This window comes from Nicotiana tabacum, chromosome 5 (assembly GCF_000715075.1).
Source record: "Nicotiana tabacum cultivar K326 chromosome 5, ASM71507v2, whole genome shotgun sequence".
Taxonomy (NCBI): Eukaryota; Viridiplantae; Streptophyta; class Magnoliopsida; order Solanales; family Solanaceae; genus Nicotiana; species Nicotiana tabacum.
Genome location: NC_134084.1, coordinates 31,682,103 through 31,699,433, shown reverse-complemented (window position 1 = coordinate 31,699,433; position 17,331 = coordinate 31,682,103).

Genomic DNA, 17,331 nt, shown 5'->3' with positions numbered 1-17,331 from the left:
TCCTAAGGTGTGAAAGAAAACTGGTTATATAAGCACGTGATATATGGGAGACATGACCAGGAGATTAATGATGAGAGTACAAGTCTCTCCTAGGAGACAAGAAGTTATGAAATGACAGTCAATTGAACCCATAATGAGAAGACCCTTATGCTACGAATGTTATAAGAACCCCATAAGTGTATGAAGTTTTGTTACACTCCTAAAGGATATTGGTATGAGGAATTGGAATCCCAAGCTCGTGTGGCTGAATAAGAGCAAAGGACTTATGAGGTTAATACCATTGTGACCTCAATCTCCCTAATAGTCGAACATATATGTGAGGGGTAGAGAAATGAAACATATGTCCATGAAGTTGCTAAATTCAAGACTTGTGTCAAAATCCGGGACATTCGCGTCAAGTGGGGGAGGAAGGGCCATAGTGAGGCCACTTAAATATAATGAAACAAGAGTAAGACCATGTAGCTTTGATGTTTGAATATTTTGTTGAAGACATGCGTAGTCTAGAAAAGTGATAATGGATAATGTGATTATCTGAAAGGATATGCTAATGATAGACCACTAGTACCTCCAAAAAGGTGGAAGGTTAAGGAAGGTAAATTCTTCATACATGGCAATGTGAATGATAGGGTCAACGATCCTAGAAACTAAGAGTAGGTTTGTAAAGGGGTTCTATACTTGTTAGAGGGCTAGGGACAATGCATCCCAAGGAAGTACTATAGATCAAAGGTCAAAGTTTTGCGAGATTTTAGAATGGGTTAATCATGAAATTGCGATTCAACTAAAGTTCCAAAACGTTAAGAAAGGCGGAACGAGTGGGAGAAATAAATGTGATGTTATAATAACCCAAGAGGGTATTTGGGCTTGATGGAAACCTTACAAGCAAATAAGTGTTAAGTGATATGTGGATAAACACACTTTCCCACAGATATCCTCACAAGAGTTAAGAGGTGAGCATGATGAAATAACTAAAGGAAAAGACCACGTAGAATATGGAAGAGTGCATGGCTATTCGTTAGCTAGGATGACTGAGGTGATATGAAATGGGGAGAAAATCTATAAATTGAGATGTCCATGGTTATCACAAAATAGTTCATATCAGAATGGTGGACTGGCCTGAAGCACAAGTGTTAATAGAAGGTATAAAGGACTAACTGTAATGCTACCGACTTGGGTGACACTGAATGGTAACTAAAGGAGCTAGAGATAGTTCATGTCTACATATAATGGAAAGTGAGACTACTGGTGGTGAAGTTGTAATATGATAAACTCATTAAACTAGGCACAATGATATTACAAGTTCACGGGAGGTAGAAAAGTGTGTGGCAAAATAAGGCTATAATTATGCACTATGAGCAAAATAGAATGGGAATGAATATTCCAGTTAGAAAGAAAAGAAGGTACCAATATATTGTTCGGGCCAGTGGCGCTTTCTGAATTGAATATGTATGAAGGGTGTTGATATGCGTTTTGGGTGGTGTTGAACAATAAAGAGAGATCACGAGAATGTTTACAAGGGAAAGTGGAGTGGTTTCTTAAATCCTATAAGGCACACAAGGAGGAAAGAGGTTGACCAGGAAAGGTCTGAGCACAATGTTACATTACACTTGATGCAATGTCGTGCATGTTAATGATATTAAGGTGTGTGCGCAGGCTAGAAGATGTTATTCCTTTGAAATAGAAGGTTCTATAAAAAAACTCATCCAGTAATGTCTTCTGTTGAGAATTTGGAAGAGCAAGTTGCAAGTACTCACATAAGATTGTAACCCTATCAAGAAAATTATTGAAGAACTCAAATACTAGGAGGTCATATGCAAGATAAATGTGATATAGATGGTTCACTATTGATGGAACATGGCCAGGTGATCACTTGTGCCTCTAGGCAACCCAAGAATCATGAAAAGAACTATCCAGCACATGACTTAGAACTTGTGGAGGTAGTTTTTGTATAAAGATTTGGTGAATATTTTGTGTATGGGGTCCACATTGATGTATTTATGAACCACAAGAGCCTTCAATATATTTTTAAACAAAAGGAGTTGAATCTGAAACATAGAGGATGGTTTGGGCTACTTAAGGACTATGATATTGAGATTCTCTATCACCCGGGAAAGGCCAATGTTGTGGCGGATGCTCTTAGATGGAAATCTATGGGTAGTTAGCTCACTTGGAGATATATCAAAGGCCGTTGTCCAGGGAGGTTCACTATTTGGCTAGTCTAGGAGTTCATCTTGTGGACTCTAGCGCAGGGGGAGTAATTGTGTAGAATAAGGCTGAATCATCGCTTGTAGCGGAGGTCAAAGAAAAGCAATACAACAATCCATTGTTAGCACAACTGTAGGAGGGGATTCATAAACACAAGACCATATCCTTTTATTTTGGCATTGATGATTGCACCCTACGGTGCCAAGGGCACCTATGTGTTCCATATATTAACGGTCTTCGGGAAAGGATTTTGGCTGAATCTTACACTTCTATGTATTCCGTACACCCAAGTTCTACAAAAATGTATCATGATCTCAAAGAAGTTTATCGGTGGGATAACAGGAAAAGGGATGTGGCAAACTTTGTGGCAAAATGTCTGAACTGTCAACAAGTGAAGGTCAAACATCAAAGGCTTGGAGGATTGTTACAAAGCATTGAAATTCCAATATGGAAATGGGAAATGATCAATATGTATTTTGTGGTAGTGTGGTCGCGCACTCTGCGCAAGTTTGACTCAATTTGGGTGATTGTGGATCGACTCACAAAATCAGCTCACTTTTTGCCAGTCAAGTCTACCGATACTGTAGAATAGTATGCTCAGTTGTACATCAAGGAAGTAGTAAGACTTCATGGCACTCTAGTTTCTATTATCTCGGATCGAGGGGCTCGGTTCACAGCAAACTTTTGGAGAAAATTTCAGCAAGGTTTGGGTACTCAAGTAAATCTAAGTACGGCTTTCCATCCGTAGACTGACGGTCAGGCAGAGCGGACTATTCAGACACTTGAAGATATGTTGCGAGCTTGTGTTATAGCTTCTGAAGGTAGTTGGGATGACCATTTGCTGTTTGTCGAGTTTGCATACAATAATAGCTTTCACGCTAGTATTCAGATGCCCCCATTTGAGGTATTGTATAGAAGGAGGCGTAGATCACCGATTGGGTGGTTCGAGGTTGGTGAAGCAGAACTGTTAGGGCCAGATCTTGTGCATCAGGCTATGGAAAAAGTTAAAGTCATTCAGGAGAGGATGAAAACTTCTCAAAGTCATTAGAAATCCTATGCAGACGTGCGTCAAAGAGAATTGGAATTCCAAGTAGATGATTGTGTGTTCTTGAAAGTATCTCCCATGAAGGGGGTCATGCGATTTGGGAAGAAAGGGAAATTGAGACCAAGGTATGTCAGGCCATATCGAATCGCTCAAAGGATAGGACATGTGGCTTATAGGCTGGAATTGCCCCTTGAGATGTCATTAGTGCACCCGGTGTTCCATGTGTCTATGTTGAAGAAAGTGGTTGGAGATCCATCCTCCATCGTGCCTATTGAGACTATTGAGGTAAGTGAAGACTTATCGTATGAAGAGGTCCCGATTTCTATTCTTGATAGGCAAGCCCAAAAATTGAGGAGCAAGGAAATTGCTTCAGTTAAAATATTGTGGCGAAGTCAACAAGTCGAGGAAGCCACGTGGGAAGCGGAAAAAAAATTTGAAAGAGAAATATCCCCATATGTTCGAACAAGTCAAGTAGTGATCGTGTGAACGGTTGTCTTTAAGCAATTTGAGGTAGTGTTCAGATTTGTGCAAAGGCACCCCATTTTCCCCAAATTGCCTTATTGTTGTAACTTCCCAATGTGTGCCAAATTGCAAATGTTGTTTCTATTTGGGTAATGTGCAACCCTTGAAGTAAATGAAAATTTTGTGAAACTTATGTGATAGGTAAATGATTAATGATAGTGTAGATTGGTAATGATTAATTAAAGCATTTCTGGCATGTTAAAGTTATTGAATTGTATGGGGCTCATTGAAGTGACCCAGTTATGTGCAAGTAAACGACATTGGTTGAACCATGTGCAATATGCAGTGTAAAGAGAATGAGCTACGTGTAAGTTGTTAAAAGTGTATGAATATGTACAGGTTGCTGAGGTAATTAATTGTATACCGGTTGTAGGGATAACAGAAACTGTGTAATGGTGCTTGGAAATATGTTTCGGGGGCTCTCCGACAGGTAGATAAGTCTAATTACAAAGGAAACTCTGGCAAAAATTTTCTAAGGATATAAGAGTTAGTGAAAATTTTGGAGTTTGCATTTCGTGTTTTCAAAACCAACTAATTTTTTTCCCCAAAATCCTCATTTGAGGACGAATGATTTTATGTGGGGGAGGATGTAAGGCCCCGTGAAAACTTGTACTCAAAACCTAGTAGCTCGTAGTGCCAAGTCCCGAATATGTGTACATCCGCTTCTTAAAAGAGTATGAGGACATTTTCGCATGGTCATATGATGACATGACCGGTTTGCGCACGTCCATAGTGGCTCACAAGTTGCCAACTAATCCCATATGTCCGCCAGTGAAGAAGAAACTCAGAAAGTTCAAACCAGATATGAGCCTGAAAATCAAGGAGGAAGTTACTAAGCAGATCAAAGCCATAGTCCTCAGGGTTGTTGACTACCCAACCTGGTTAACTAACATTGTGCCAGTACCGAAGAAAGATAGGAAAGTTAGAGTATATGTCGACTATCGAGATTTAAACAGAGCTAGTCCCAAGGACGACTTCACACTGCCAAATATACACATCATGATCGACAATTGTGCCAAGCATGAACTACAATCCTTTGTAGATTGCTTTGCAGGTTATCAACAGATCTGGATGGATGAAGAAGACGCGGAGAAAACCGCTTTTATTACACCTTGGGGGGTATACTACAACAAGATGATGTCATTTGGTCTAAAGAATGATGGGGCTACTTACATGATAGCCATGACAACCATCTTCCAAGATATGATACACAATGAAATAGAGGTTTATCTGTAAGGCCTCGTGAAAAATTGTACTCAAAACCTAGTAGCTCGTAGTGCCAAGTCTCGAATATGTGTTAGGAATGTGTAAAATTCTTCGCTCAAAAACTAGTAGCTCGCCGCGGTTTGGACCCTTTGTACTGGTCTAGCATTTAAAAATCAAGGATCAAAGTTTTCCTGAAAAGTGCTAATACGCGGTCCAGAATGCGGTTGCAAATCAAGTATGCGGACCCATTTCTGCCACAAAGTGAGTTGGTGTGTTAGTCAAATATGAGGTAAAAATGCAGTGCATTATGCGACCGCATAAAGGGTATGCGGACCGCATTTCTGCCGCAAACCCAAGCAGAATGTTCAGATTTTGGAGCACTTTTGCGGTCCATTTTGCGGACCGCATTTCCACTCTGTGATCACAAAGCTGACTCGAGCTCCTATTTTTCTAAATTTTAAACCCAACCCCTTCTTCAATAAAACACCCCAACCCCTTATTTTAATATATTTTCTTAACAAAACTAGAGAGAGGGAAGAGAGAATTTTTGAAAGATAGAGTCCTACCTTCATCAATTTGATTCTTCAAAATCACTCAGGTTGGGAAATTTTAAGTAATTGTCTTCATCTCCGTTATTGCAGGTAAAATCCCCAACCCTTTTTCATTTGTTTTTAGATTTAAACAAAAAGGGGGATTCTCATGCATTGATTCTTGAAAATGGAAGTTGAAATACACATGCATGTCCTTTAAAACCTAAAATATAGTAAGGGGAAGTGGGTAGAAGTAAATATTTGCAGAAGAGGGGTTGATAACCTAAGTAAGTTTGGGTTGAGTTTGTGAACTTCAATTCTAAGTTATATGTGTTAACTTGTGAACTAGATTGACGGTACTAGGCTGTTGGTGAATTGAAAGTAGAAGTTAAAAAGGGAATTCGACTCCAGGTATATATGGCTAACTTTAACCTGTGTAAAGTCACCTTGTTTGGTGTACGAGTAATTGGTATGTGTTACTTATGTGGACCATTTGTGAATTCTTGTGATTAATATGCCTTGAACGTTGTTGGTTAAGTTTCCTGATATAATGGTGTAAGTAAATGGCAACAAGCCAAGTGTGTGTGTGTGAAGGTGCTTACGTGGTAAGAGCTGTGTAACAAATGATGGAAAGAAATCGTAATTGGTGCAATTGAAACAATTGTGGTAATATCATACGTGACTTGTCGCTGGCAATTATCGTTGTGACTTAAATTGTATATGGTCTATTGCCTATGATGGAAATGGTATTGATGTTTATAAAAATTCTTTGTGAATTGTTGTTGTTGTTGTGTGAAATGTTATTGTCCGGTGGGATTGGGATTGAGTTGCGCACCGCAAGACAAAGTTATAAGGTGTGGGTTGTGGTGATAAGGGTGGCCGAGGTAATAAGGGTGGCCGAGGTAATAAGGGTGGAAAAGTGATCGAAATCGCTATTGAAATGAAAATATGTGAAAGTTGTGAAATCATTGATGTGATGAAATAATGTTGGAAGGGGAAAATGAGAGATTGTGAAATCTGTTTGGCTTTGGTTGTTCCTTTCAAGTGCATTTGATTGTTGATTCTATTACTGTTTGTTATCTGTGTATTTCTTGATTTTACTTTGGGTAAAGTTTGTTCATACATACCAGTACAATTCAAATGTACTGACGTCCCTTTTGCCGGGGGCGCTACATTCATGTTATGATTGTAGGTGGTTCCATAGAAGGTACTCCAGTCCACCGACAGTAGCACCTCCTCCACTTTCTGTCAGCTGTATTGGTGAGCCCCTTTTTTCCTCTCGAGGCCCTGCGTGGCTCCTGCCACTTTTTCTCCCGGAGTCTTATTTTGGTATTTGCGTAAGGTATAGACGGAGCCTTGTTACCTGCAAGTATTATAACACTCTTTTGTATCCCTAGAGGCTCCATAGACATGAAATGTGGGTTATGTACTTATGTATTTTGGGCAGTATAACTTGTAAACCACGCTAAGTAACTATATATGTTAAGTAAATCTCGTAAGAGTGTGTTTAAATTTATAAATGGCTATTTCACTTGGTTAATGGGTAATGGAAACACGGGGTAACACGTGGAATAGGGAAGGCACCCAAGTCCGCTGGCTGGGGCTACCCGGTCGAGCGCCTGTCAGGTCCCTCGGTTTTGGGGCGTGACATTATGTGAATGATGTCATTATCGAATCCAGGAGGGCCACAGATCACATAGCAGACTTGAGAAAGTTCTTTGACAAGTTAAGAAGGTACAACTTGAAACTAAACCCCGCAAAGTGTGCATTCGGGGTCCCCACAGGAAAATTACAGGGATTCATTGTCAGTCGTCAAGGGATTGAGATGGATCCGTTTAAAGTTAAAGCTATTCAGGAATTGCCACCACCTAGGAGCAAAAACAAAGTTATTAGCTTCCTATGACATCTCAACTATATTAGTCACTTCATAGCACAGTCCATAGTCATATGTTAACTCATCTTCAAGATGCTAAGGAAAGATGCTGAGACAAGCTAGACCGAGGATTGTCAGAAAGTTTTTGACAAGATCAAGGAGTACCTATGCACACCACCAGTTTGGTCCCACCAGAACCAGGACGGCCTTTGCTACTCTATCTATCTGTATTGGATAGAGCCTTCAGATGTGTTTTGAGACAACATGACGAAACAGGGAGGAAGGAGCAAGCCATATACTAACTAAGTAAGAAATTCACACCTTATGAAGCACGATACTCTCTGCTAGAGCGCACTTGCTGTGCTTTGACCTGGACAACCCAGAAGTTGAGGCATTACTTCTGTGCCTATACTACATACCTCATATCTCGGATGGACCCTTTGAAGTACATATTTCAGAAACCCATGCCAACTGGGAAGCTAGCCAAGTGGCAGATACTGTTGAGTGAGTTTGATATCATCTACGTAACTCAAAAGGCAGTCAAAGGACAAGCATTGATAGATGATCTTGCTGAAAACCTAGTAGGAGGAGAATACCAACCCTTAAAACGTATTTTCCTAATGAAGAAGTGTCATTTGTAGGAGAAGACATTACCGAAGCATACGATGGTTGGAAGATGTTCTTTAACAGAGCTGCACATTACGAAGGAGGGGGCATTGCAGCAGTTTTGGTATCAAAAGTAGGTCAACATTATCCGGTATCTTCCAAACTCAGGTTTCCCTGCACCAACAACATGGCAGAATATGAAGCTTGCATACTAGGACTCAACATGGCAATCGACATGAATATTCAAGAGTTGCTGGTAATTGGTGATTCAGATCTGTTTGTGCACAGGGTAGAAGGAGAACGGGCTACCAAAAATTCCAAGATATTGCCATATCTGCACCATGTGCAGGAATTGAGAAAGAGGATCACGAAGATAGAGTTCCGACATGTGCCCAGAATTTAGAATGAGTTTGCTGATGCGTTGTTGTCATCCATGATACAACATCCGGACAAAAATTTCATTGATCCCATCCTAGTGAGAATCCATAATCAACCAGCTATTGTGCTCATGTTGAAGAAGAAACAGATGGAAAACCTTGGTTCCAAGACATCAATGAGTATTTGGCGAAAGGGGAATATCCGGAGCATGCAAACCACACTCAGAAATGCACACTCTAGAGATTGTCCAATCACTTCTTCCACAGCGAAGGAAGCTTGTATATGAGAACTCCCGATTTAGGATTTCTAATGTGTCAACGCAAAAGAGTCTTCTAAACTACTTGAGAACGTGCATGCTAGGACATGTGGCCCGCACATGAATGCTTTTGTCTTGGCTAAAAAGATACTTAGGGCCGGTTACTTTTGGATGACCATGGAGACAGATTGCGTCTAGTATGTTCGCAAATGCTACCAATGCCAAGTACACGCCGATATGATAAAGGTGCCGCCAAATGAGCTCAATGCCACAAGTTCACCTTGGCCATTCGCCGCCCGGGGAATGGATGTCATTGGTCATAGCGAGCCCACGACTTCAAATGAGCACAAGTTTATTCTAGTAGCCATTGATTGCTTCACAAAATGGGTAGAGGTTGTGTCTTACAAAGCCTTAAATAAGAAAGTCGTCGCAGACTTTGTCAAAGATCGTATTGTTTGCTGATTCGGAGTAGCTGAGTCCATTGTTACTGGTAATGCTGCCAATCTCAATAGGGATCTGATGAAAGCCATGTGTGAGACTTTCAAAATCAAGCACAAGAATTTCACAGCCTATAGACCTTAGATGAATGGAGTCGTAGAATCTGCCAACAAAAACTTAAAGAAGATACTGAGGAAGTTGGTAGAAAATCACAAACAATGGCACGAGAGGCTACCTTTTGCTTTATTGGGATACTGCACTACAGTTCGCACATCAACCGGGGTAACTCCTTACATGCTGGTCTATGGTACCGAAGCGGTCATCCCAGCCAAAGTAGAGATTCCTTCTTTAAGGATTATACAGGAAGCCAAACTCAGCGATGCGGAATGGATAAGAAGTTGCTATGAACAATTGGCCCTCATAAATGGAAAAAGGATGAACACAGTATGTCACGGTCAGCTTTACCAGAACAAAATGTCCAGAGCTTTTAACAAAAGGGTTAAAAATTTGCACCAAGACAACTGGTGCTGAAGAAGATATTCCCACTTCAAGATGAAGCCAAAAGGAAATTCTCTCCCAACTGGCAAGGTACCTACATGGTTCACAAAGTGCTAACAGGAGGAGCACTGGTGCAATTTAGCCAAAACCAATCAATTCAGACGCTGTCAAGAGATACTATGCCGAGATCATATACATTTCCTCATCTGATATAATTGAACTATGCTTGACCTGATTAAGGGTTCGGTCATATCATAATAAAATTTTCATTTCCCCCAAGATCCGAAACTGGGGTAGAATTTTGAGGATGACCCTCAAAATTCCAGAGCAAGTCCAGCCAATGCCAACATATACAAGATGGTCAGAAGTCGGTTAAGAAATTGGGGCAGAATTTTGAGAAGGATTCTCAAAATTCCGAGGAAGGTTCAACAAAGTTCGCAAATGGCCGAAGGATCATCTACCAAACTGGGGCAGATTTTGAGGAGGACCCTCAAAATTCTAAACATGAGAAAACTGCAATGTCTCTAAAATGTGTTACAGTCACTAGTTCATCTAAAAATCACTTGATATATCAATATGTTTCTAAAATGACTCTATTTCTATCAATAATTGTATATTTTTGAAAACTCTATTTCCTTGATGGTCAGGTGTTACCCAGGGAAAACTTGGAAAAGCCTCCAGAACGGGGCAAATCAAGCCAGCGGACAGAAGCACGAACCAACCTCCCCCTCACAAAATTTACAATTTGTTTTTGAACGCATGAACACCTGACGTAGCAATAGCATCCGCAGATATAGACACGTAACAAAATCACTATCAAATAGGCCATCAGACATCGAATATATCTCCATCTAAGAAACATACTTCTCTTACTTGTTGCTCGCTCTTTGCGTGGGATTAAGCCCTGTCCCGCATACTTGCATGAGGCTAATCCTTGCCTCTATACCTGCATGAGGCTAATCCTTGCCTCCGTACCTACATAAGCCTCCATATTTGCATGAGGCTAATCCTTGACTCCATATTTGCATGAGGCTAATCCTTGCCTCCATATTAGCATGAGTCTAATCCTTGCCTCTTTGTCTGCATAAGGCTAATCCTTGCCTCCATATTTGCATAAGGCTACTCCCTGCCTCCATATTTGCATGAGGCTAATCCTTGCCTCCCTATCCACATGAGGCTAATCCTTGCCTCCACACGTACATGAAGCTAATCCCTGCCTCCATATCTGCTTGAGGCTAATCCTTGCCTCCCTATTTGCATAAGGCTAATCCCTGCCTCCATACCTACATGAGGCTAATCCTTGCCTCCATATTTGCATGAGGCTAATCCCTACCTCCATATTTGCATGAGGCTAATCCTTGATTCCACACATGCATGAAGCTAATCCCTGCCTCCATACCTATATGGGGATAATCCTTACCTCCCTGTGTGCATAAGGCTAATCCTTGCCTACCTGTCTGCATGAGGCTAATCCTTGCCTCCATATTTGAATGAGGCTAATACCTGACTCCATATTTGCACGATGCTAATCCTGCCTCCATATTTGCATGAGGCTAATTCCTGCCTCCACATTTGCATGGGACTAAGCGTTGTCCCCCCTTGCATAAATATTGCTATATTCTAGTACTATCTATTTGCTTTTTAATCAGGCTAAGCTCTTCCCTTCATTTCACAAGACTAAGCCTTCTCTTGGTAATATCATGTTATTGCATCTCATAGGTTGAAATATCGCCAACCTATCCAAATGTATCATAGTCTAAAAGGCATCATCCTCATAGCCGGAAGACACCATGCTATGGCCTGAGGATCGCTCAAACTTGCGTATCATTATTCAAAGGCGTCATGGTTTAGAGGCACCATTTTAATGGCCCTAGAACACTATTTCATGGCCTACGAATCCCTCACTAAACAATTCATGGGCCAGGACGTCATGGTCCAAGGACGTCATCTTTAACCGTCCAAGACAACTTTCTTGGTCCAAAGGGAATCTGGATCATGTTTAAATATTCGCACAGATAAATGTTCGTAGCATCTCTTTATCTGTAGGTGACCATCAAGCAATCGCGATCCTAGCAGGAGCGACCTCGCTGCAGTTCACTCAGCCATCTTAAACATGGACCATTCACCATAACCACTCTTGCATCTAGTCCGAAATCTCGTGTCCGTTCTTGTAATGACTTCATTGGTATATTCTGCTAATGAATCCAGAACTACACATGGCCTGATTCCTGTAAAACCAATGATATGTAGGCAGCTCAAAGACCGGAGTTCTGCCTCTATCTTTCAAAACATCCCATTCGGTCAAAATTGGCCATCATGTCTTTACCTGAGAACTCTTTCATCTTTCCCGAGTAAAGAGGGGCAGTTGTTGATACCCAATTTTTCCCATAATATCTTCAAGCTATGCCTGGGCATCAATTAGTATTTTTCATACAATTTTTGCTTTTTAAATATTTTAACTAATTTTTTTTCCAGCATTTATTTTATAAAACAATCACTAAATCGCATCACAAATAGTTTTATAATAATTTTTATGGCTTAATCTGTCATTTTGCATTCATATTAAGGTTGAGTTATTGCACAAATAGCAACATTGGCACTTTTAGGATACAATTGCAATTACTTTGCTATTATAGCCTATGCATGCATTATTACATTTTTTTTTACTGGAAAATAGTCTTTTATATTTTTAAATATTAAGAAATTACTTTAAGACATTTACATGCATGAAAATCATTTTTTGTAATTTATTAACCATTTTTAAAATTGTTTTAGCAATTAATTACTTATTTAACAAATGGCTCCTATTTTTAAATTTAGCCTAAATTGACGAATCTAATTTTAACCCCTCATAAACTAGCCCAGAAACCCCAAGCCCAATACACATTTGCCCGACCCAATACCCGTCCAAATCCTGGCCGTTGATCATTTTGATCAACGGTCCAGATTAACCCTAACCTTAATTAAACATAATGACCCCCTTAAGCCTCTCATTTTCCCTCCTCACACACCAACATGTGATCCTCTCTTCTCTCAAAAGCTCTCAAGCCCTAACCTTAATTTACCCTCATCGCCGGTAATCTACTGCCGTTCATGGTGTTTCCCGACCACCATCAAGCCTCTAATGGCCTCCCTTATGTTGGTATTTCCATCCCTAAGGTCCTCGATGGACCAGGGTCAGTCCACTTGCATCTATGGCCCTTTTTCGCCTATTTCAGGCTATTCCGGTTCGATTTCGGGTAAGATCTTCCTATGTCGCCTTAGATCTAGGGATTTCTAAGCCTACTCCTTCATCTCCGTGTTGTTCTTCTCGAAACCCTAATTTCTTCCTTCTGAACATTTTAGATCTGTACAGATCTGAGATGGTTTGGACCTATTTCACATGAGTTTTATAAGAACCATCTGATTTTCGAATGGTTTTCCATTTTTTTCTAAACTAGGGTTTCCCGAAAATTTCTTTCTCCAAAACGTTTGATGATTTGAATGTTAAATCTTCTATTTCTTTTATGTTTTAACCGATTTCGTAAGGTTTTCTCTAACCTTAACTCGTTTATACTAAAAACCCTAATTTTTCGACATTGTTTTCGTTTTTTAAGTTACTTGTGTACTGACCTTGTCCTATGCTTTGGTTTTTGTGATTTTTCTTTAGCTTAATTCGATGTCTTGTGATTGTTTTATCCTAATATGCCTCTACTAAGTTTCTTGGTTCAACTTTTCTATTGATTCTATATGTCTAGGTTCATTCTGGCTATTCATGGTAAACCTATATTTTTCTCCTTAAATCAGGGTTGTTTTGAATTTTTGATTTACCAATTTGCTTCGTTAAAACCTATGTGTTGAGTCCTGACTATTCCTTCCTTGCATATTTGAATTGTCTGCGATATTTGCTGACTATTTACGTGATTTTCTATTTTAATTAAACCATTGACTATTCTGAAGTTCTTATTTTTGGTTTGATTTGAACTCTTTTCCTTAACAAAACCTTTGAATCTTATTTCTCTACTCGGTTTGATTGAACTTTTTGCCTTAATTAGTTTCAACGATGTTATTTACTGATTCTTACTAATTGTTTCCTTAATTGATCTCCTGTTCATTCACCCCTAATTACCCACTATGTACCAAAGTCTTACTTGATTTCCTTCCTTAAATATCTGTCCTGCTTTTACCGTTGAGTGATTATCCCTTGATTAACGGAAAAACTTTACTGATTTCACGCGTATGATTGATTTTGTGAATTTCCCTAATTGCTACATAATCGATTCTCTACCTTATTTTGTTTAACTCTTAATTACTATATATGACCTTACTTGTTCTCACTTCTGGACACGAATAATAGTTCAGAAACTACCACTTTTTACACTCTAAAAAAGGCTCTCTCTACTACTTGTTATCTCTATTATTCTAGCCGGCTACAATCCAAGGCTGAAAATTGCACAATACCTTTCTCACATATTGTGTTTTCTTTCTTTAACTAGGTATGCTTCTGATTAATTTTAAGAATCTAAACTTATATGTTTTTATTTACTGCCTTAGTTCATATGACCCGAGTCCATTTTTGCTTATGTTTACTACTTATCTAGCATGCCAAATACTGCCTATTCAAATTTGTGATTAGCATGTTTCCACTTCACTTGCTTGTCTGCTATCTTGATAAACATGTCTACATATGTAGCTAACTTGTTTGACTGACTATTGTTTATCTGACATGCCTAAACTCTGCTTTTGTGAAACTAGCATGCCTATACTTGTTAATACTTGCCTAGCATGCCCGTTTAAATCCTTGTTTGTTCTGCTAAGTTAGTTAATCTCTCTAGAGTGACTCTAGTTGTGTTGTCCTCAACATGTTTCTGTTTTGATCTTTGTTGCATGACCTGCATTCTATCTAACCTACTAGTTCTGCAGAACCCCTTAAGAACTCTATGCATCTTGTTGTTTATGTCCTCCATTAAGGAGTATTCTCTGTATTCCCAACCCCTCTTTCCTTGTGTAAAAGTTGTTTGCCAAGTACTTCCTAAAGCTTGTTTGTTCTATGACTTGTGTTCTGGTTGCATATTATTTTCATACTTTCCTCAAACTGTTTTTCATTACTGGTTTTTTCACAAATTCTTTTCACTCCTAAAAACTTTCTTTATACTATATATTAAACTCTTTCAAACCATTATGCACTTTCACTAACTCCTAGATTATTAAGTCCTACCCCTCTGGTTTGTGTACTGCTTAGAGACCCTTGAGATCTCTCTAAACTCTGGCATATCAGGGCTGGCACTTCCACACTGCATATAAATCAGTTCATATTTGAGAATGGTCTAGGCGTGAGCACTTCCCGAGATCTTTGAGGTCCTTAGGGAACTCTGACATACCTAGACATGAAATTGTGTCACGACCCTAAACCCGGACTCGGTCGTGATGACGCCTCTCGTGAAGACAAGGCCAACCAACTATTCCCAATTCGATATTAAATAGTTAAACAACATGAAAACATTCTAAAACATGATTTAATAATACTAAGTAGCAGATAATATCATAAAAATGCAGAAGTACAACCCAACACAGCCCTAACCGGTGTCACTAGTCATGAGCATCTATAAGTCATAATACAAATCTGCTAAGGCTATAAACTAGTACAACTGTCTGAAAAGAGATAGAAATGACAAAGGAGGAGAAGCACGGGACTGCGGATGCCAAGCAGCTACCTCGTGAACTCTGAATGTCTGCCTGGAGATGGGGGGATCAGCACTCGAGAGCGGAACCCGCTACGCCTGAATCTGCACACAGAGTGCAGAGAGTAAAATGAGTAATCCAACTCAGTGAGTAACAAATGTAAATAATGACTGAAAGCGAGAAAACACGCAAGACACAAGGCATTCTATAATGAAGCAGTAAAACCGTTTAAAAACAGTAAACCAGTTAAAATATAAGTAAAATCCTTTTTCAACAAGTAAGCATATAATTGACAGGAAATTTAGGAAAAATAAACATGTAAAGGATCGCCCCTCAGGCACTGTGTCAACAAAACCTCCCCTCGGGCAACATCTCAGAATAATATCAGCCCCTCGGGCTCAAATCTCACATCACAATGGGTACCCGCGCTCACTGGGGTTGTGCAGACTCCTAGAGGGGACCCTTACGGCCCAAACACAATATCAAGCCATCTCGTGGCGTCATCTCTAGGTTCTCGGCCTCATATCAATCAAGCCACCTCGTGGCATACATATCTCAGACCCTCGGCCTCAAATCAATATCAGTGTTTTGTCACAACGTAGGCCCTTGGCTTTACTCAGTCAAAAATCCTCACAAGCCACTCGGGCAATAATATAACAGATTTTATCGGCCCAAACATCATTTAAGAATTAAAACTGAGTAAACATGGCTGAGTATGAAAATAATGGAAAATAACATGACTTTGTTCAAGTATAAAGTCAAAACAGTAAGGAAATATTAATAAAAATCCCCGAAGGGTTCAAATAGTTGGCACGAAGCCCAAATATGGCATTCAACCCAAATAATGATGATAGCAAATAGATTTTAGTCAAATACACGGTAAAATCATCAAACAGGATGAACCAAGTCACAATCCCCAATAGTGCACGACCTCACATTCGTCATCAAGGGTGTGTCTCACCTCAATATAGCACTAGATGTGCAATTCGGGGTTTCAAACCCTCAGAACATTATTTACAATCAATACTCAACTCGAACCGGTCAAATCTCTAGCTCGCAATGCCTTTCCGCCTCGAATTAGCCTCCACTCACGTCAAATCTATCCAAAATCAGAATAAGGACGTCAAAATATGCTAAGGGAACGAAGCCCAAGCGAAAACAATCAACAAAGGACACAAATCCCGAAATTACCAAAACCCGACCCCCGAGCCCACGTCTTGGAATTCGATAATTTTTACATCAATAGATTTCCTATCTCCCCATAAGTTCATACATATCAAAAGTTTTGAAATTCGACCTCAAATGATCCTTCAAATCCTCAATCAAAGGTCTAAATTTCCAAGCCCTAGTTCTTTAATTTTTGGCTTAATTTCCATGATTTACTAGGTGGAATTCACATAATAATCGAGTTTTTAATCCAAGAATCTTATCTCCAAGTGATTTCCCTTGAATCCCTCTTCAACCCACTTTAAAAAGCTCCAAAAACGACTAACAATGGAAAAAATAAAGCCCACATTCGCGGACAAGATGACCTTTTAAACCTTTTACCCAGGCCTTAATTCCTTCTTCGCGAACGCAGTCAAAGCCTCGCGTTAGCGAAGCACAAAAATTCCGCCGACTAAAACTCTTCTTCGCGAACGCGACCCTACCATCGCGAACGTGATGCCTCAGCCTCACAAACTTACGCGAACGCGACCAAGCCTCTCGCGAACGCGATGCTTACTATCCCGGCCCTTCGCGAATGCGGGACTCTCTTTCGCGTATGCGAAGGTGAAACTGATGCCTCCCTTCCTGACCCTTCGCGAACGCGAGGGTCCACTCGCGAACGCGAAGACCAAAATGCCTGCAACTATTAGAACCCAAAATCTGCAACTTTCTTAACTTAAAAATGATCCGTTCAACCCCTCATAACTTACCCGAGGTCCCCGGGACCTCAACCAAAGGCACCAACATATCCCAAAACCTTATTCAAACTTATACCAATCTTCAAAACACCTCAAACAACATCAAATCGACCAAAAAACATCGGATTCAAGCCTAAGTTTCCAAAATTTTCCGAATTCCGCTTATGATCAAAAACCCAACCAAACCATATCCGAATGACCTGAAATTTTGT